This window comes from Mesoplodon mirus, assembly GCF_964341445.2.
Source record: "Mesoplodon mirus genome assembly, chromosome: 15".
NCBI lineage: Eukaryota > Metazoa > Chordata > Mammalia > Artiodactyla > Ziphiidae > Mesoplodon > Mesoplodon mirus.
Genome location: NC_138991.1, coordinates 60,097,996 through 60,119,511, shown reverse-complemented (window position 1 = coordinate 60,119,511; position 21,516 = coordinate 60,097,996).

Genomic DNA, 21,516 nt, shown 5'->3' with positions numbered 1-21,516 from the left:
CTTTATTATCCCCATTTTCCAGATGAGGAGACTTTGAAAAGCTCAGTAATTTGCAGAAAGACACATAGCTAGGAGGTGTAGTAGCTAAGACAGGAAACCAAGAAGACTGACTTCCCAGCTCATGTTGCTAATCATCAGGGTGATTCAGAGTTGGCCAGATAATGGAGAGGAGTGGTGAGTGGGAGCAAGACGTGGTCAGGGAATTGAAAAAATGGAAGAGAAGGACTCAAAATCTAGGTTGTAATCTCATCATCAATTGACAATTTGACCCTGGGCAAATGACTTATGAACACTTAATTGTATAATGCCTAAAATGCTTGTACACATCATGGACTTCATTGTCATTATGATTGTGTTGCTGTTGGTGGTGATGATGGTGATGATGATGCTCTCGTTATTGTTACTCAGAAACTCTCAGTACCTCTGGCCACTTTTCAGTTGTCTAAGTGGTGCACGTCATTGTGGAGGGAGAAGTTCCTTAGGTAAATTTTTCAATTTTGATCTCTCCTTCATACTGAGGACTTTGACCTCTCCTGTCCCACAAGACCCATGTCTCTCAAGTTGGAAGTGGTCTTTGAGTATGCATGGCCACTCCACAGAACTCACATGAAAGCCCAGAGTCTCAGGATCCTTTGAGTCACCAGTAACTATAACATACATCAAATCGGTGCTCTGGCAAGGGCTGTGAATTATGTTTATGGCCAAAGCAAGGCTTTGGTTAAAGAAAATAGCCTTGTTAAGACTTTGCTGCTTTTCAGAAGAGAAGGTTGGAATCAGTGCACACCTGACTGTTTCTAAGCTACATTGTTGATGCTTATAAGTTCCCCGGTATGGATACCCTAAAAGAGCTACCAAAACAATCCATCTTAGACTCCTCACATCCAGTCTTCCTTGGGAATGCTCATGGAATCATCTAATTACTTCCTGGTTACCATATTTAGTGCACAATGATTGATTTGTTGGCTCTTCCACCATTAAAGGAAAATAATATGAACACAATTCAACCTCCCCAAATGAGTTTATATTCTATGCAAAGTTAACCAACTGGAATAAATTCACTCTTCAGAAATTCAATGATATCAAAAATAACCATATTCTTCTTGGTCACTATTTATATTCAATACATAACGTGGTGCCGAGCACATAGTAGGCACTTCATAAATATTTGTTGGTTAGAAAAATAAATCACTCCTGATCAATTGACTGAGCAGGCTTGGGTTGCATAATGCATTATGCCAGGATAAAAAGACTGCTTGCAATTTTTTTTTTCTTTCTCAGACTACCTTTCACAGTAAGAGGTCTGTTCCTTAATCTTCACTGGTACCAAGAAAGTCATTGGTCTGCCATCTTATCAAGAAAGACCTCATAGTCCCTGCATGCTAATTGGTGTTATTTTCTTATTTACGTGTGCATTATGACAAAACATGAAATAATTCCATCTCCTGAAACTGACCAAAAGATGGATTTCAGACCTCAACAGTGAAAGCAGGATTGGAATTCATCATCACACAAGTACAAAAGTGCTTTCAACCCTCCAAGCTCTGGATACACTCTTCTAACCTTTTTTCAAGTTTCTGAAATATTTATGTGAGAATAATTCATAGAATAATGAATATAGCTTTCCAGTGGAGCAACAAATACACACTATATTTCTGCTATCATTTCTTATTAAATATTTATATGTATATTTTGTGTTTGCTTCATAACTGGCCATTTACTGATGCTTAGCAAGCACAGATAGTCCAGTTGAGGAAAAATAATAACAACCAACAATAACCAAAAACAAACCAAGGGGAGCCTGTTTCTGTTACGTTTAAAAAGTGCATTTAACGTTTTTAATACAGTCCATATTTCATAAATTCCACATGTTGACATGTCCTAGAGAAAGATGGATGGGTCGACTTGGAGGTATGCCTCTATCTAGTTTTATGTGTGTATCTGACAGAGTTAATCTTTACTTCCCTTTAGCAGAACACAAAAATGTGATTCTCTAATAACTGACATAACAGCATCCTCTTCCAATACAGACTGCATTATTAAATCATAGAGACAGACAAAACCAGAGTAGTGGAGAAGCTTGACTTCCCCTTGATATCAGACCATAAAATGCCTACTTACTGTAACCAGAGGAAATAAGAGCAGAAGCACTCCTTCCATGGAATTTGGGACGACTTCTGAATTAGCTGCACCAGAGACTTGTTTGTCTGCAATTATATTCATGCCTTATGTTTGCATACTGCTTTTTCACATCCAAGGCCATGGTGACATAATCAGAGCAGGAATTGTTATTCCCATTCTTCAATGAGAAAATAAGGTTCAAAGAAGTCACCCAAATAGTAAGAATTATTTCCATAAGACTTCAAACAGTATAAGTTGCTTTCACATACACAATCACATTGGGTTGTGTAATTGGGAGAATCCACCTAACAGTTTTCTTCCAGGTCCCAAGATACCCGCTCAAGGAACATGGGCTTGGGGGGGTTGGCTCCAGACTTAAAGCTTAAACAGGCTTTTGCAAGTGGTAGTTTCAAAACTTACACAGAGCCTTGGCTTAGCAAAGAGCAGTCTGGAGCTGAGTTGGAGGATCAGGGTTGCAGAGAGCTGAGTTGCTCTGCAGAAGCCTAGGAGAGGAATTTGATGTTTTCACTTCTAAGAGGGATAGGGCCCCAAGTCACATTGGGGTGGGAGGGACAGGAGAGAGAAATGGCTGGACAGCATGGCAGTGTGTATAGATGTTCTTCTGGGGTGGTGATGCCTGATGTTTGAGATGTGTGTTGCTACAGTGTCAGCTCCTCAACACCCCCATACAAAGTGGCATGTGGTCACCATTAGGGATCATCATCAAATATTCTCCTTCCTCTCTCTGCTGGGCACTTCCTGGCCTTTGTGGTGTGAGTGGAACCACGTGACTAGTTCTGGCCACTGAGCTATAAATGAAAAAGACAAGTGGTGGGACATTTTATTGCTGATGCAAGAAACATTTGAGATGAGGTCTCTTCCTAGGTCCCTGAGATGCTTTGAGGAGCAAGCCCCACTCTGTCCCACCACATCCACGATGGATGGGTCATATGAGCGAGAAACAAGCTTCTGTTATTTCTAAGCCCTTGGGATTTTGGATTCATTTGTTACCACAGCATTGCTTGGCTTATCCTGACTGATACAGACTGCCAAATACGCAATACCCTTATGTGAACCTTTTCCTTACATATTTGTTGTCAAGGAAAGGGGCTGCATTTCATGTTAGGGTCAATTTTAATTCAAACATTACTCAACCACAGCAAGAGGCAGAGAAAAAGACAAAAACACAGTGAGGACAAGAGCTAGAAACCCAAGAACAAAAACAGAGTGAGGAAAAAAGATGGGAACCCGATATGCACATAAGAGTGTAAGGTCCTGGCAATCTACAGAAATATTAAGAAAGATTTAGACTTTCACAAAGTATAGATTGAGTGTCTGGACAAAGGTACTCTGGACTTAAGGGAGCAGTAAGACATCAGCAGCTATTTCTGCCACTTCTCCCAGTGTGTTTTTCAAGTTAGAGAGAAAGGTGGAAAATTTCCCCTATAATACAGATGTGGAAATTAAAAATTCAGATAAATAAAATGGCTTGGAAAAGGTCAAGCAATTACTAATAAGCAGAGCCCAGACTACTAAATCCTTTGACCACCTGTTAAGTGGTCTTTCAGTCCACTCTTTTAAGAAGTTCTCAGGGGACTTCCCTGGTGGCACAGTGGTTAAGAATCCACCTGCCAATGCAGGAGGCACGAGTTTGATCCCTGGTCTGGGAAGATCCCACATGCCATTGAGCAACTAAACCTATGCACCACAACTACTGAGCCTGCGTGCCACAACTACTGAAGCTCCCATGGCTAGAGCCAGTGCTCCCCTACAAGAGAAGCAGGCCACCGCAAAGAGTAGCTCGCTGACTGCAACGAAGAGTAGCCCCCCCTCGCCACAACTAGAGACAGCCCACGCGCAGCAACGAAGACCACATGCAGTGAAATATAAATAAAATTAAAATAATAATAATAATAAAAAAATGTTCTCAGAAAGCCAGTGGACTAATAGCCTCACACACACACACACACACACACACGCATACATTCTCTCCCCACGATTTCACATTAAATCATTGAGTAAGTGTCTGAATGTATCACTGGTTGACCTTCATCTGAGGACTGACAAATCATTGACAAAATAGTTGCCAGAATACTAACACTTCTTTAATGAGTTCTCCAGTAATATGATATATTTATTATTATTCAATGGATGATTTTTGTTGACTTGGCTTCTAGTGCATTAATTTATCAACATATCAGCCTGTTTCCTGAAAGGCTGTTCAACACGACAGGCCCTACAAATTATTCAGTGTGACTAATTTCAGACACTCAACCTCTCCTATTCCCCCAGCCTCATCTCTCTTCTCACTCTACCCCTCTCAGAAGCACAAGCACCCCCAAATTCCTCTCTCTACCTTGCTGCTCTTCATTGGATGATATGGTACTTAATCATGAAAGCTTTCCTTTTACTTTTTTTTTTTTTTTTGCGGTACGCGGGCCTCTCACTGTTGTGGCCTCTCCCATTGCGAGCACAGGCTCCGGACGCACAGGCTCAGCGGCCATGGCTCACGGGCCCAGCCGCTCCGCGGCATGTGGGATCCTCCCGAACCTGGGCACGAACCCGTGTCCCCTGCATTGGCAGGCGGACTCTCAACCACTGCGCCACCAGGGAAGCCCTCCTTTTACTTTTGAAAACAATTCTTCTATCTTTGTTCATACCATGTATACATGGACCCCATCACTACCTTAATTGCAATTTACATAGTCACTTACTACAAAGTTGGGGAGAGGTTAATTAGATTATTCACTTTACAGGTGGATTTACCATAGGTTTCCATTGTCATTTTTCAAACAAATATTATCTACGAAACAACAACTTGTCAACAGCTGTTTTAGGAGCATAAAGTAAGACCCAACTATATTATTGCACTATATTATCCACATCATACATTTCTGTGTACTCATAACATTCTTTTCTGTGCGAGCAAATGCAACCTCTGAATCCTTCTTAACACGGTGTTCCAGGCAGCCACTACCAATTTCTTGTTTTCCCTCTCTGTTCTGTTGAGTGTTACATTTACAAAGAGGCTCAAAACATTTTGAATTATCTGTAAACGTGCAGTCTTGCCTCATACTCAGATCTGGTGATTTCCTTAAAGATTACCGTTTAAAGTTTCATTGAATCAGTCCTCTTACCTGCCCATTCCCATTTGTAGTTCTTTCTACATATTTATCTGTTAATTTTCTAAAATATTCTGAATCTTTCACACTCAGAGTGCCTTTTTATCCACCCCCCCACCATCCTCTCAACTAAATTTTCTTCCGGGTCCAACTCTTTCCTCAACAGGGATTTTCGTGGTAGTGCCCTAAGGCAGCAGTCCCCAACCTTTTTTGGCACCAGGGGCCGGTTTTGTGGAAGACAGTTTTTCCGTGGACGGGGGGTGTGAGAGGATGGTTCAGGCGGTAATGCGAGCGATGGGGAGCGGCAGATGAAGCTTTGCCCACTGGTCACCTCCTGCTGTGCAGCCTGGTTTCTAACAGGCTGCGGACCGGGGTTGGAGGACCCCTGCCCTAAGCTACCAAGTTATTTCTTGCTATTTGTGGGTGGTAGATTCACAGCTATTGGTCATGTGATGTTTCGCCTAAACCTGCATGATCCATTAGGGGATAAGAGAGGGCAAATGTTGCCACCTGGGACAGCAACAGGACAGGAAGGATAGGACGGAAGACAGGAGCATAGGAAATTGGGAATAACTAGGAGCTAAAGTTGGCGGGGTAGTTGAAGGAGGTAGAGTGAACCTCTGGTGTTTTTAACCACTGCCTGATTTGCAGTCATATTTCTCCAATCACTATAACCCACTGCTCTGGCTGCAAGGATGAACACGTGACCCAGACCCAGCGAATCAGCATTTGCTTTTCTCCTGCATTGGTTATTGGTCCCGGGTGGGCGTGTGACCCGATCTGACCTGATAATACAGCTTTCCTGGACATTTTTCAAATGGGAGATGGAAGTTAGCTTTGAAAGCCTCAGAAATGTGAACTGGAAGATGCCAGAAGCTGTTTTTCTTTCTAGAGTGTTTGAAATATGAACTGAAAAGGCGGTGTGGGAGAAGAAATGAACTCCCAAAAAGCTTGCAATGGTGAAAACCAGATGGAGAGAAAGGGGGCTGTGGGCTACATGTACCCCAGTCATTATGATTTCTTGTAATGAGTGAATGAGTCAATGCCTACCTGTTTTTGGAGACCAAATTATATACATTTTATGTGGTTGGTGGAAATAAGCTACTCTAAACTCTTGAGCAGAGATATGAAAAGATATGTGCTACATTAAGAGGCTCAATCTGGTAATGGTTTTTTAAGATGAATACACCAGTGAAAGCCTAGAACAGGGTTAAAAAGTACATAGCGCACATATCCTCCCCTTCCCCACCTATGCCTGTGGCAGACATTGCTAATCAATCAGGGCACTTTTATCCACTGAGTCACATCCTTCTCAAGACAGTGCTTCAGGCAGAGAGTGTAGATGCGCAGAACTGGCTAACAAAATGAAACCCATTTGCTCTCCTGAGCTCAGAGGTGAGGAGAACAGTAGGAATCTGAGCAATAATCAGATACAAGTTTCTCAAGACTCGACCTAAATAGAGAGAGAGCAATGGAAGGAATAAATACCTAAATCTTGTATTAGCTAGGACTGCCACAAAGTGCCACAACTGGGTGGTTTAAACAAAACCTTACTGTTTCACAGTTCTGGAGGCTGGAAGTCCAAAATCAAGTTGTTGGCAGGCTTAGTTCCTCCTGAGGGCTGTGGGGGAAGAATCTGCTCCAGGCTTCTCTCCTCGGCTTATAAATAACCACCCTCTCCTTGTGTCTCTTCACATTGTCTTCCCTCTGTGTGTGTCTGTACCTAAAATTTCTTCTTCTTATAAGGACACCAGTCATATTAGACCAGAGCCCACTCTAATGATCCCATTTTCACTTGATTCTCACTGTAAAGACCCTCTCCCAAATAAGGTCACATTCTGAGGTCCTAGGAGTTAGGCCTTCAACATATGAGTTTTAGGGAGATGCAATTCAGCCCATAACACTTACAGTGGTGCCTACCATGGGCCAGACATAGACGTGAGCTGATATACTGTCATCCACTTGACCCTGAAAGTGACCAACATGGTGACTGTTTTATTGTTCCCATTCTACAGAACAAAAAACTGAGGCTCAAAGAATTGTATCCAGAGTTGCACAGCCAGGATTGTTGATGGAGCCAGGATTCAGACCCAGGCTCCTGACTGGTTCTTTGACATAAAAAGAGGGGAACTTGGTTATGTATTGCATCTAAAGCGGGAGAAAAAAGACAAAACAAAACAAAACAGAATCACCAACATCTCTGGACTTGGTTGCTGGAAAAATGGTGATATCAGTTCTCCCTAATATTTCAGTGGCTCCCTATTCTCTGCAGGTTAAGACCTAAATTATTTAGCAGGAAAATCAAAGCTGCTCATGATCCTAGATGCCTCATTAATTCTGTCTCTAACTACTTCCTGGCGGTCCAGCAAAACTAAACAGTTTGCAGTCTCTCCACTACAGGGAAGGGGAAGGAGAAGGAGTTTGGAGGGTATGAAGGACCTCAAGGGAGAACAGCATGAACACCTAATCTCATCCTTCTGTTTTCTACTGACTTCCCTCACCAGCCGTGTGACCACAGTTTAGTTACTTAACCTCTCTGATTCTCTAGCTTCCCAACTTGTAGAATACAGTAGATATAATGTGCTTCCATACATTCACAGGAATATCTGTGGAAATTAAATGAGATAACCTATGTAGAGAGCTCTGTCCAGTGTCTAGCATGTGGCTATATCCACAGTAACCATTCAGTTTGGGAAAGAACAGCCAGACATGTAGACACAAGATCAGGATGCAGGTGGCATTCTTGGGGGCACTCATCCTCTGTTTCTTTGCTCCATGAAATGTCCACCCCCAGATGTGACAAAGCCCCCTTTTCTCCCTTCCTTCTCTCTTCCACGAGACCCCACCAGGAGTTATGAATTGGAAGTCTTAAGCAGATTACTTTCTTGTTTTAGTTGTCAATACCTGGCCATCTCTAAAGGTGAGGATCTGGCTCTTTAAGGCTGATCTGTAGATATTCTCAGTGGCCCATGCATCTCCTGACTTCGCTGTATTCATAGATGGCTTCTCTAAGAAAACCATGATTAATGATGTAATTAATATGAATGGCTACAGTACATAGCAAACAGGTCATTAAGGCAGAGATGGAGATGTAGCCATTTATATTAAAGATCCATTTTATGTTCTGAACCCAAGCAATAGAAAATGCTTAGCTTAGAAATCTCATTTTGCTACATTTTATTTATTGTAAGTTGCTGTGGACCCTCTTCCTGCTTGCTTAATGCTCCACTGTTGGAGCCTCTGGGAATCCAAATGAGTTAATGAGGTAGGTTTTTAATAGAAGCATATAATCAACTAAATCATAGCCTTTAAAGTCACAAACTTCAAAGACGGACCGATGTAATGATGTGTTAGTTCATAGACACTGGGAAAAGTTTTATTTGATTTCACTGGTCTCTCTCCCATCGACACTCATCTGCAAGAATATTTACTTATAATTTATTGTGTAAAAACGATCTTCCTAAGGCCGGTGCCATATGTAACTACTCAGCTTACCTTTGAGGGAAAATATTGAAATAGCGCCCTTGAGCTGCTCTGCTCTGTGTTGAGAACTCAGAGCTAGATTTCTATCTTTGTCGTAAGTATTGAAACCTTGCCTCCTACATCCAGGCTGTTCAAACATGAGATGAGATCATTTCTTAGAATGATAGAGTCCAAACGTTTCCTATAGTCCTTCATAGATGCTGTGAGCTGAAAACACACGTTTAAATGGAGAGATTTCTTTTTTTTTCCTTTCCTTTCTTGTCTTTTCTGCCCTTCTTTTTAGGAATAAGTGTTGTTCTTTGTAGTAGCCAAAAATGTTAACTGTTTTTAATAGAAGCTTAGACTAAGTTAGAAGGGAACATCTTTACCTAGGTGTAAATGATGTTGCCACTTGCCGAGTTCCGAAGTACCAAGCAGATGGGGGAATAGGGAAAACCGGGGAGTCATACGTGAGGAGGGGGTAGTTTTTATGCTGGTGACAAGCAGATCCTCTTAAGCGTACACTGCTGAGTGTCTGGCAGCTGTGTTTTGCAAGCACCTGTAATGAACTGCAGAGGAAGAGGCGTCTGGTACTGAACGAAGCAGAGCTGCGGCAGACGGAAGCTGGTTCACAGGCTCCCTCTGCCCACAGAGCGTGATTTTTGGCTAGTTGGCAATCAGCCTTGCTCCAGATGCCAGAGGCCCAGGCAGTCAGTGTGCGTCCAGCTTTCCAAACTCCGGGTACTGTGACCCAACTGCAGCTCTGAGCCTTGATTAACGGGGGCTGGGGAACCAGCAGGCTGTTCCAAAGTCAGCTGACAACAGATGCTCTGTCCTGGGTCGCTGCACGTAAACACATATTCACAGAAGGTGTGAAGGCAGCAAAGTCTCTGCCTTCAAGGATCAGAGCTCCATGCTTCTTATTGTCAGTGGCTACAAAGTATTAAGCACCTACAGTATGCGGGACCCTCTGTCTACTAGGTTTTATGTCCTCATTAGTTCCAGACAGCAAATATGTTTTGTCACCCCCATTTGGAAGAGGTAAAAAGATGAAGTACAGGCTTATTTAAGTGCTAAATGGTGCAACCACGATTCCAGCCCACACCTGTCTTATCGTAAGACTTTGGTTCTTTGTATTTCAAAAATGGTTTGCCTTTAAACAATTTAAGCAGCAAAACTTACATTTGATATGAAATCTCATGGAGATTGAAGTTTTGATAGAAGCAGAGGGAGGACAATTCAAAGCTCTGGGTCGGCCTCATTATCCTTTCCTGATGTTGAGGGGACCATAGAGCCATCACCCCAGCAAACTAGAGCTGTGTTTCTCCAGGTGTGGTCCCCAGACCAGCAGCATCAGCATCACCTGGGAACTTGTTACACATGCATGTTCTCCAGCCCTACCCCCGACAAACTGAATCAGAAACTCTAGGGTTGGGGCCTGGAAATCTGTATCTGAACAAGCCCTCCGGGTGATGCTGATGTGTGCTGCAGTGTGAAAACCGCTGGCCTTAAGTCTCCAAAACAAATTTTGATAACAGCTCAGCTCCATCCTGCCTTTTGGTACATGGGATGCTTGATGTTGAAGCTGAAGCTTTCATTGCAAGAACGGTTGATTAGGTCCAGTCTTGCAGTCCTTATTTTTAAGAAATTTAAGGCGTGGGTCCTATTTACTCAATGCAACATTGAAGAACAAATATTGACATTATTGAGCCCATAAAAAAATAAAAATTATTTCTCTTGATCACTTGTGGTTAAGAATTAAAAACTATGCTTATTTGAGGGAAGTGAAATATTACCTGGATCTCATGCATCAAAGATACTTTTGACTTCAGTTAAAGCATCTGGAGTGTCTGTGTGTGTGTTTGTGTGCATGTATGTGAATATATGTGTATGTTACCACTGAGAAAAGAAACAAACGCTATCAAATAAATTATGTCCCATCATTAATTGTAAATGGCATCCCAATTTGCAAGACATTGAAATGCAAAAAAAAAAATGAATACCTTAGAACCAATGAAATCTGGTGTGGAAGAAATGATAGTTAAAGAAAGCTTGGAAAACCTCTTCCTTTGGGTCTATTAGTCAGTGTGGTCAGGTGTCTACTGAAGCAAGATTGTTCTGTTCTAGTCAGTTTAAAACAAAACAAAGAAATGATCTTGTTAGTGACAGTTTTATCCACTCCCATAGCTTTGGTTGCCATCAATATGCTGATGAACCTGCTCTCTTTGTCATGTTCTCTAAGTTGGCTTTTTCCTGAAGTTTTAAGATTATCATGTCCTGTACCAAACTCATGATCTTCCCTCCCATTTTTATTGTAGACTTTGCTTTTCTTGCTCATATTGTTTCACGTCTTGTTTCTTATCCACTTACAATGCTTTTACTTGACAGGAGACTACAAAGTAGCTGATACCTGTGGTTTGAAATCTAAGTTATCATGGAAGATATTTCACAGTGAGATGGGATGATGAAAAGGGCTCTGATGATAAAAACAAGATGGCACCTGATAAATTAAATTGAGAAGTTGACCCTAGTTTTACAGGTTCAGCTTGACTTTTGAGAAGCAGTAAGGATAAGGTAACATCAACAGAAGCCTCCCTGAAAAAAGTCATCATTCCCTAAACTTTTCGTAGTCTTTTCTGACTTTTTCTGTCATGTGTAGTAGATGATTCATTCTCTCTCTCTCTCTCTCTCTCCCCCCTCCTCTCTCTCTCTCCCTCTCCTCTCTCTCTCTCTCTCTCTCTCTCTCACACACACACACACACACACTCTCTCTCTCTCTCTCTTTTTATTTTTTATTTCTTGTAGTTTGGCCAAATCAACACAGAGTCCTTCATCAAGTTAGTAAAACTAGTTTTTGATGGATTTTCATTTCTTGCTCTCTCACCAGAACTCCAGAATCATCCTTTCATCACCAGTTCTTACTCCATTTGGGGTGTTTGCTGTGTGTTTGATTTGGGGTAGATGTTTCCCAGTAATTATAAAATTTTCAATGTGTCTCCTAAGCTTTAGAATCATTTCCCTGGAGAACAAGTTTTATTTAGCATCTAAGAACATTAGGCAGTGGTTGTGACATTTTGAACATTTTATTTCTTTACCAAAAAATAATTAACTTTTGTAAAACCAATAAAAATAAATCAAAAGAAAATCAGGGACAACAATGCTTTATAGATTTATGTTTCTGACAGCTGAACCCCACACTCTCAGCGGCTTTCACCCAATAGGCACTGTAAACCAAAGCGCTGAAGCTGTCTGAAAACTTTTTTTTTCATTTGTGTGTAAAAATCCAAACTTGGAGTGGAAAGAGCTTACTGATGTCAACCTTTAGAAAGCAATGTTCTCTTTATATAGTCATTTATTGTCTTGGGTTTCATTTTTGGTTCAGGGGGAAATTAAATTCCCTGGCAATTGCACTATCTGCCTACCCAAGAAATTTTATCTCCACGTAGTTTTTATTTGCTATTTGTCCTCTGGGTAAAATACCACAGATCCATAGGGTTGGGAGTGCCTTTTAGAGGTCTTCTGGTTCATTCTGTTCTTCCTTGCAGGTCAGTAGTTAAATTATTCCTGACCCAGAAGTCCCCTATATTGTAATATCCAAGGCTTCTGTAGAAAAGCAAAAGGGGAGTGGAGCCTCCTGAGACTATTTGCAGCATTGTTCTACAATCTCATTCTTTGATTATAAGCATCATTTTAGCATCTGAATTCCTTCCACGTCAAGCACAGAAGTAACTTGCAGTAGGTATGTGAGCGTATCCAATTCTGTCCACTTAGATTTCAAGCAACTCTGCTGAGAAGTGTGTTTGCTCACATTCTATTGTACTTTCTTCCTGTAGATGCAGGTTGGTTATGGGGATATCACAAGAATTCCAAGAAACCTGGGTTCAAATCTCAAGTTCATTCCTGAAATATTCGGTGGGTTGTAGTATCACATGCGATTTTCACTGCTCCTTCCTGTGCGGCACTTCCTGCCTGCCTTTCCTGGCAGGGGGCTCTGTTCCCCACCCCATTCCTGCCATCCTCGGCCACATGACTTGCTTCAGCCCATGAACTGTGAGCGGAAATGGTATTTGTCATTTCCAAGTGGAAAAATGTAAGGATTAGCGTGTACCTCATTGGGGTCTCTTTTCCTTCAGTTGTGAGGCCAGTGATGTCTTAGGTAAGGGATGCTCTATCAGAGTGGGGTCCCAAAGAGAAGAGGGCTTGGAGCAGAATGGAAGATGACCTAAGATGGATATTCTACAAGAGGGAAAGTGAACAGTTACTGTAAGCCGTGTGTTGGGGTCATTTGTTCGTAGGGTGTGATTTAACTCTGTTGAGCGATATGTGTAGTATTTGCTGCTTCTGCTAGTCCAACTCCCAAGCAGTCTCTGAGCCTTTGGAGGATAGGAGGAGTGTGGATTCCTATCTGCAAGCTCACTCTTACCCCACCGGCATCTGCTGTATTGCCTAGCACCTACTGTCTGCTGGATAAATGCCTGAAGCGTTATACTGAAATTGTTTTGGGTCATCTTGGGTCACCTTTTCAGTTCTCAAACCCAGCCTTTTCCAAAGGGTGGCTGAGGCTTTAGAAGTTCTGTAAGTGTATCTCAGGTGGTCCACAGACATCACGGAAAATAACATCAGATCCCATCATGAGAAAGCTATTCCCTTTTCAATTCCCTTCTAATACATCTTATGGCATTCAAAAACAAACAAAAATGTGTCATATCCATAGACTTTAGTGAGGAATGGTAATAACTAGAATATAATAAGTCATCTGTGTATATTTGTGCAGTAGCTTCCTATTTATACTAGTCGTTGGCTTTCACAGAATTTTTTGAAAAAATAAATTGTGTTTAGTGTCAAGAGTGAGATAGAGAAAAATATCAAGTAAATAATAGCATAGGCAGCAAGGTGATATGGCAAAAATTAAAAGTATGGCAAGTGATTGAAATTGGGGGGGGGGAACCCTATTATAAGCCTTTTGAGACCCTACACAATTTGCTATAAAAGCCAAAATAGCTGAAGTGTGATTGGATGGTAAAGTGATAAATAGATGTAAGGAATCATCACTGTGGTAATTAGTGATGGTTTTGGTGATTGCAGCAGAGTTTTTCTTTCTCATCCAGGGAGTTTTTCCTCCATTTGTTCTCTCGGCTGATTTCCCTATTATTAGCCTGTTCCAAGTGGAGAATGAGGCTGGTGCACAGATTTACTGTCACCCTCTGAGTTAAAATTTTTTCACCTTCTACACCCACTTCCTGTCCAATTGGAGAAGTTACTGGAACCATTGGTGTGAGTGAAAAGAACAATTAACAGACTCAGTGGAGTTTTAAATAAAATGTGTGAGGACGGGGAAGCATGAAGCTGAAAACCCTGGAACAGACTCCTGCTTGCCTGTGTCCATGTTTAAGTATTGCTTCGAATTGGTCCAACTCACCTGATTATTTGTATCTCTGGCATGTCAAGACTGTGACCTTTTTGAGGACAGCAACTGTGTCTAGGTCGCAGTTATGTTCCCCTGTTGCTTAATAAACATTGTGTCTGTTGAAGCCAGAAGTTGTTCCAACATGAAAGCCATTCACTAGTGGCTTTCAATTAAAGCTGGCTGATGCATTCCATTACACGTGCCAGTACATCCATTTTTATTATTCATAATAATGGTTACACAATATTTGTAACAACTACAAATTATAGAATATGAATCAGGAGCTCTGCTAGGGACTTTATGTCTCTGAGAACTTCATCTTACAGCAACCTAGCAAGATGGGTGATATCATCTCTGGTAAGGAAATTGAAACTTCAAGTAGTTAATCAACTTGCCAATTGATACTAGAGGTAGGAACCAAATACAGGTCTGCCTGATTCCCAAAACCCAAAAACTCATTTGCCACTTCCACTTAACACTACCATGTTGATAATGGGAGACTGAGAAAGAGAGAGAGATTGTTTTTGTGTGTGTGTGAGAGAGAGAGAGAGAGAAAGAGAGAGAGACAGAGACAGAGACAGAGAGAAACAGAGAGACAGATACAGAGATAGAGAGATAGAGAGACAAAGAGACAGAGAGAGAGAGAGAGACACCAGCTATACTCTTGTAAATCCAGCCTTATGTATTAGTCCCCTACTTCTTTACCTTTGATGGTTAATTTTTTCAGTGTCTCCAGCATAGCATTACTCAACACCATTGTTCCACATCACTGAAGCTGGCAGCATGAGTTTTCTTGCTTAATCTCCACAAGTTTTAAAAAATTGGTAATGCAGTGTTTTCCTTGAACGTACTTAACATTTACTTTTTTTTTTTAACATCTTTATTGGAGTATAATTGCTTTACAGCGGTGTGTTAGTTTCTGCTTTATAACAAAGTGAATCAGTTATACATATACATATGTTCCCATATCTCTTCCCTCTTGTGTCTGCCTCCCTCCCACCTTCCCTATCCCACCCCTCTAGGTGGTCACAAAGCACCGAGCTCATCTCCCTGTGCTATGCGGCTGCTTCCCACTAGCTATCTATTTTACGTTTAGTAGTGTATATATGTCCATGCCACTCTCTCACTTTGTCACAGCTTACCCTTCCCCCTCCCCATATCCTCAAGTCCATTCTCTAGTAGGTCTGTATCTTTATTCCCATCTTGCCCCTAGGTTCTTCATGACCTTTTTTTTTTTCTTAGATTCCATATATATGTGTTAGCATATGGTATTTCTTTTTCTCTTTCTGACTTACTTCACTCTGTATGACAGACTCTAGGTCCACCCACCTCACTACAAATAACTCAATTTCGTTTCTTTTTATGGCTGAGTAATATTCCATTGTATACATGTGCCACATCTTCTTTATCCATTCATCTGTTGATGGACACTTAGGTTGCTTCCATGTCCTGGCTATTGTAAACAGAGCTGCAATGAACATTTTGGTACATGACCCTTTTGAATTCTGATTTTCTCAGGGTATATGCCCAGTAGTGGGATTGCTGGGTTGTAGGGAAGTTCTATTTTTAGTTTTTTAAGGAACCTCCATACTGTTCTCCATAGTGGCTGTATCAATTTGCATTCCCACCAACAGTGCAAGAGTGTTCCCTTTCCTCCACACCCTCTCCAGCATTTATTGTTTCTAGATTTTTTGATGATGGCTGTTCTAACCAGGGTGAGATGATATCTCATTGTAGTTTTTTTTTTTTTTTTTTTTTTGCGGTATGCGGGCCTCTCACTGTTGTGGCCTCTCCCGTTGCGGAGCACAGGCTCCGGATGCGCAGGCCCAGCGGCCATGGCTCACGGGCCCAGCCGCTCCGCGGCATATGGGATCCTCCCAGACCGGGGCACGAACCCGTATCCCCTGCATCGGCAGGCGGACTCTCAACCACTGCGCCACCAGGGAGGCCCCTCATTGTAGTTTTGATTTGCATTTCTCTAATGATTAATGATGTTGAGCATTCTTTTCAAGCATTCATTCATTTCTGATGAATTAGGACATTTACATTTATCATGAGGATATCCTCTGGTGAAAACAAAATTTTTTTCTAGAAACCAAAAAATCATGATCACTGAAAAAAAATGTATGCTTAATATTGCAGGGCCAGTGGAATGGGCTGGATTTTTTTAGCTAGTCTGATAGGGTCAACTATTACAGATAGAGAGAGAGCTGACCCAGAGAAAGGCTGTAGCGAGAGTATGGTAATTAATCGAAAGTTGTGATATTGCCTACTAATATCTAAAACACAGCTCTTGATATGTTTCTCTCCTTGTGGATAATATTGGATCTCTAGCTAGCTAGATGATTGACAGATAAATAAAGATAAAGAGAGAGAGACAGATAATCTCTATCTCTTCTAAGTCCCAGTCTATCTATCTATCCATCTATCTATCTTATCTATCTATCTATCTACTATCTATCTATCTACTATCTATCTATCTTTCTCCTCAACCTTGTCTCCACAATAATCCTCCCACACTCCATTACTGCACTTTATGTTACAGCCAGCGCTGGTCATTTCAACACAATTTCATAAGATGCCTCTATTTCCAAAAGTCAATTTGGCATGTATTTCCAGATTACCTGTCCACATAGAAGGCTGCTCTTGTAAAGAGATAAACTCAATCCCCTTGAAATGCTCCCAGTGGCACTGGGCTCTGGGTGACTTTGAGAGTGAGGCCCATGAGTTGGTGGAACAAAGGATCTCTTTTGCTGCAGGACGGGTGCTGACCTCTTATCCAATGCTGAGCACTTGAGAGCTCCTTCTTGAATCTATGCTGTGTCATCTCTTATCTTGAGCCTGGGGCTCTGTCTCACGTTTCTTTTCACAACCTTCTGTCCATCCCAACTAGAGGTAGTCCCAAAGCACACCCAAGACAAAAAGCATTTCTGGAATCCAATTCCAAATAGTGGCCCTATGTGGGGTTCTGAATGCATGTTCATGAAACTTTAAACTGACACCCTCAATCCCACTGAAATATTTATGAATTAACTAAACATTTTATATAAAAAAACTAACATTTTTATATAAAAATGTTTTATATAAACATTTTTATATAAAGCAGTCACAACCAGATTACATCAGTCTAGATGAGGCTCCCTTTACTTCATTATTTTTTTCTAGTATCCTTTAAAGCCATTTTCCCTGTGTGTTTGTAATTTTATTTTGTTTATCAGTGAAGGTAGTAGACCAGAATAAGAAGTGTCAGGTTTAATTCTCTGCTGCAGTTCTCAAAATAGATGTTTCATAAGTAACACGTGGCTCGCTCAGCTAAAATTAAATGTCTCAGTGTTTCCAAATGTTTTCCGTCTACAATTTACAACATACACCCATCCAGAACTAACAAAGACACTGAAAATTACCACTTAAAAATGTTCATTTATTTCAGACTTTTCACCAGCTTTAAATGCTGGCTATAGATAATATTAAAAACAACAACAACAAACCCTAGAATAACCTAATACCATTTTTAAAAAGTAATAAATTAAAAAAAAACAAAACTCTGGTTCTCTCACCCATGGAAGTTCAGTTCAGAGAAGCACCATATCAAAGAATATAAAATATATTAGTGAAACCGTCTACTTTTATGACATTTCTAGGAATCAAAGAACAAGTCCAAAACTCCCAGAGTATATATCCTAGTGGTTTCTAATTACCAGAATCTCCTAGTAGCTTTAAAGAAAATATAGAACCAGGCCTCTTGCCTCTTCCCCTGAATATCTTTATTTAGTAAGTGTGGAAGGGGATTCAGGGAGTAGAACCAACTGGTCTACCCTGTTTCTTGACCTCTACTACTAGTTGTTCTAATTGTCTGTTTCCCTGCTGGATGAACACGGGTTCATAAAACTAAACTGCCCATTCCTCTGATGGCTTTTGCAAGGCAACTGTACAAGATTGAGAAGGGAAAGAATGTATGTCCAGGAAATTTAAAGAAGAATAAGAGGGAGAAGATGACAAAGAACCAGAGTTGTAGATCCCTGACAATACCAATGTTTGGTGGAAAGGTGGGGAAAGGCAGAATTGATAAAAGAAATAAAAGTTGGTTAAAGGAGACCCATGAGACTATACACAGTGGAGGCATTTCAAGGAAAAAAGGGTGAACTCTACTGAGAGGCATCCAGTAGAGTTTTGACAGTGAGCACGATAGAGCTTGAAGACAGGTTGAAATCCCAGCTCTGCCACTTCCTAAATGCGTGACTCTGGCCAATGTGCTTTAACTCCCTGGGATCAGTGTTACCATCTGTAAAATGAAGATCATCCTAGTACTTTTCCTCCCATGTCATTTTGAGATGGCATTTCTAACGCAGTTAGAACAATGCTTGGAAATAATTGACACTATGGAACTTGCTATCATGGCAGTTGTGTTAGGAAAGGGCCTGGCGGCTAGTAGTAATGAGTGGAAAAGTGGTGAGAAGTGGGAAGGGAATTTAGGCTCCATTTTCAGAAATACATTAGTAAAAAGCAGTGAGGAAAGTGTGCTACAACCCTGAGGGCAGCTAACAACCCACCTGGAGGGCATCATCGTGGTAACAGGGACCAGAGCACTGGCGGTAGCAGCATAGAGTGGGAAGTGCCATGTTCCTTCCACACATCTGCTTACTGAGTGCTGGCAGCACCTACTGAAGGAAGACAGGGGTGGGACCTCTTCCTCTTTGACAAAAGGGAAACTGAAGCTGAAGGATAACTCACCTGGGCTGACACAGCTTATAGAGAGTAAAGTAGAAATTTGAACCCGGGTTGGCTCTTTCCAAAAGCCCACTTCTTCCACTAAGCTAGAGTAGAAAACATTTGTATGGATTGGGTCACATCCCTACACAGGCTAAAAGAAGATGTGGCCTCCCAGTGCATTTAAGAAAATGAACAAATGCTTACTAGGACTTAGCCCTGCAGGTTTCAAGTTTATCACCCACCTGCAGCCCTTGCCTTCTGCATCCCAAATCCCCTGGGATCCTTTCAGACATCCTCCCACCCTACACATCTGATTAAGTTGAATCCCCTTGTTATATGTAAATTACAGCACCACCTCTCTCCTTTGTAGCATTTAACACAGTTACAATTTTATATCAGTGCTGTGTGTTGTGATTTTTTAAAGTTAATATCTGTAACCCTACTCAACTACAGGCTCCACATGGACAAGGGACCCTGTCTGCTTTTGGCCAGTGCCGTCTCTCCAGTGCTTATTCCATGCCTGATACTTAGTGGCTATTCAATAAAAATGACTTGAATGAATAAATCCTACACCACTCTTGCAACCTGCCACCTTGTTGCGAAATCATACGTAATAATTGAGGTTGCAGCCGATTCTATTCAGAATGCTTACAGCCCATTGTGGGGTTTGAACTCATGACCAACGCTTTGGCATCAGGCTCTGTATCCAGCTGTGGTCACTGACCACAACAGATCTGCCATCTGCCCCCTGCCCCTCCATGACCTTTCAGAGTTTCCCTTCCTCTTGGATGAGGGCGTCAGGAGAGGGGGGAGCAGGCTGGAGATAGTGAGGGTATTGAGTGCACCCCCGCCCCCCAAAGAGTCAGCTTGTTATATGACTGTGGTCGGGAGCATTTGGAATCAGCCCTATCAATTATTTAACACCCATAATTCAGTCCATATTAAAGATTTATTGCAACAAACTGAAAAACAAAGCACTGACACAAAGGAAACAGAGAACACAGATTCTGCCATCAAAGTTACACAGTATATAAATTGCTCATGTCAGTGGAAGTAACATTAAGAGAAATAGACTATTAGACAAAACACAAGGATTTCTGGAAGAGATTATTCAGCCGTGTGTGTGTGTGTGTGTGTGTGTGTGTGTACACATGTGTGCATTCCTGCATCTGTTTTGGGGTTTCCTTGCGTTCCTTTTTCTATTTGACAGCAGGAAATTTCTCCTGCCCCAGGCATTGATTTCCTCTTGATTCAGACTTCTCACCAAGACTGGACACATTACAGTTTTTCAATCTTCAGTCAGCCTCTCATGGCTATTCGTTGGTCTGTCGGGAGCACAGAGTCTGCTGCTTGCTATACCATCTTAGGTGCAAAGAGTTTGCAGGCAGACACACCTGGGTGCCAATACCAGCTCCATCTCCTATCAGCTGTGACACCTTGGGCACAGTTATTGAACACCACGAGACTCATTTTCCCCATCTGCCACGTGGGGAGAATAAAATATTCACCAAGTCCTACATGGAAGTGGAACTAGACACTGCTGAGCACATGGGTGTTTCATTTTGAGCTACCCTAGTACTAAATGCCTAGGACTCCCTTGACTTTTTGTATGAATACATTGCATCATACTTATATATTTGAAGTATATGCACCCTTTCATTGCAATAGGGAACCAAAGGCAGGCACTGGCATCTTGTAAGTAAATTTTACTAGCAGCCAGATGAGAAATTAGTGGTGGGAAAGATTTCTTTGCCCTCGTTCTGGCCCCAGACACTGGAATTATGTTTAACCTTAATAGCCGGGAGAGCTTGGGCGAGGTTATTTAACTTCCCCATGCTAGCATCCGGATTCTTATTGATCAAATGGGGATACTCATGGTACTAACTTGTTAGGGTGGTTGGAAAGATTAAGTCAGCTAATGCTCATAAAATTATTAGAATAGTCCCTTGCACACTGAACGTCGATAGGAGTCGGGTTTTGTGTTGTTATTATTACTGATGCTGTTGATATTGTTATAATGAGCCTGTGTGGTGACTTGGAACCTATTAGTGAATGATTCATTTATTGTTTAAACAGGTTCAAATGTCTCATTATCAAATATGTACTCAATTTGTCGATTTCTCACCAGCTCCTCCACTAACATCCTAGTCCAAATTGTCATCACCTCCCACCTGAACTGCCACCAAGTCCTCGATGGATCTTTCTGTGGCCACTCCGGATGCTTTCCCTCCATGCTCCCACTAGGAAGAGGAATCTTTTCAAATACAGATCTGGTCATGTTGCCACTACCCACTCTCCCTCTTAAAACTTTCCATTGGTTTCCCGTTGCTCTTAAGACAAACGCAAACTCCTCTACGTGGCCTCATGATCTGGCCTCTGCCCTTCTCCGCACATTCCTCTGCTGCTCTCCCTCATTCATGGTTTTGATTCCCTTTGGTCTTCTTCCAGTTCTGCCAGCGTGCTAAGGGTCATAGCACGTGCTGGTCTCTCTGCCTGGAGTGCCCCCCTCTCCTTACCTCATCTGGTCAACAGCAGTTTTCACTCTTCAGGTCTCAGAATCAATCTCCTTGTCTCCAGAGTGACTTTCCTATCTATTGTGTAGACTGAGATCCTGTGTCCTCTCTTATAAGACACCCCTCTTCCTGCACTGCCCACAGTGCAGTTCATAATTAGCCACTTGCATTATTATTGTTGATT